We start from the raw sequence: 1,319 nt of genomic DNA, 5'->3' as shown, positions 1-1,319 counted from the left end.
CATCACACATGAGTTCAAATGGTAATGTCCAATCTGGTGCAGAGATTACTGGTGCTGTGACCAGCTTGGCTTTCAGGGTCTCAAACACCTGCAGACACTCTGTGTCAAACACAAATGGCGTGTCAGCAGCTAGCAGGCTGCTTAGAGGTTTTGCAATTTTTGAAAAGTTCTTTATGAACCTTCTGTAAAATCCTGCATGCCCTAGAAAGTTTCTGATTACCTTAACATTGGTAGGTAGTGGTAATTTTTCAATTACTTATACCTTTGCTTGATCCACCTCTATTCCCTTGCCTGAAATTTTGTGCCCAATGACAATTCCTTCAGTCACCATGAAGTGACATTTCTCCTAGTTTAAGACCAGGTTAGTCTCTTGGCACCTTTTCAGGACAAGTGCTAGATGATTAAGACAGGAGCTGAATGAGTCTCCATATACTGAGAAGTCATCCATGAAGACTTCCAGGAACTTCTCTACCATATCAGAGAAGATGGATAGCATGCATCTCTGAAAAGTTGCAGGTGCATTACACAAACCAAAAGGCATTCTTCTGTAGGCAAATACGCCAGAAGGGCAAGTGAATGCTGTCTTCTCTTGGTCCTGAGGATCTGCTACAATTTGGTTGTAACCTGAATAGCCATCTAAAAAGCAGTAATAATCATGACCAGCTAGTCTTTCTAGCATTTGGTCTATGAATGGTAAAGGAAAATGATCCTTTCTGGTGGCTGTATTGAGCCTTCTATAGTCAATACACATATGCCACCCCGTAACTGTTCTTGTGGGAACCAGTTCATTCTTTTCATTATGAACTACTGTCATGCCTCCCTTCTTGGGGACAACTTGGACAGGGCTCACCCAGGGGCTATCAGAAATGGGATAAATAATCCCAGCCTCTAGTAATTTAGCCGCCTTTGTGGTTGAACCACTGGTTTGGCATTATCCTCCAACAGGATCTTGTGCATGCATCTAGCTGGGCTAATACCCTTAAGATCACTTATGGACCACCCAAGAGATGTCGGCATTATCATCCAATAGGATCTTGTGCATGCATCTTGCTGGGCTAATGCCCTTAAGATCACTTATGGACCACCCAAGAGCTGTCTTATGTGTCCTTAGCACAATGAAGTGTCTTGTTATTGGTTGTGAGTTATTTTGGGGTTTTTAATAAGAAACATGAAAGATAAATGGCAAGAAAGTAAACTAACAACTATAAAAGGCTCTTAGCAAGGTATGAAAATTAGAGGTTCTATCCTAGTTATCCTTCTCAATTGTGATGAGAATTGTTCATTGCTACCACTTAGTTAACCCTTACTAAATAAAGGAA

This window comes from Arachis duranensis, chromosome 5, assembly GCF_000817695.3.
Source record: "Arachis duranensis cultivar V14167 chromosome 5, aradu.V14167.gnm2.J7QH, whole genome shotgun sequence".
Classification (NCBI taxonomy): domain Eukaryota; kingdom Viridiplantae; phylum Streptophyta; class Magnoliopsida; order Fabales; family Fabaceae; genus Arachis; species Arachis duranensis.
The sequence above is the reverse complement of the archived record's forward strand: the minus strand, read 5'-3'. Positions refer to the sequence as shown.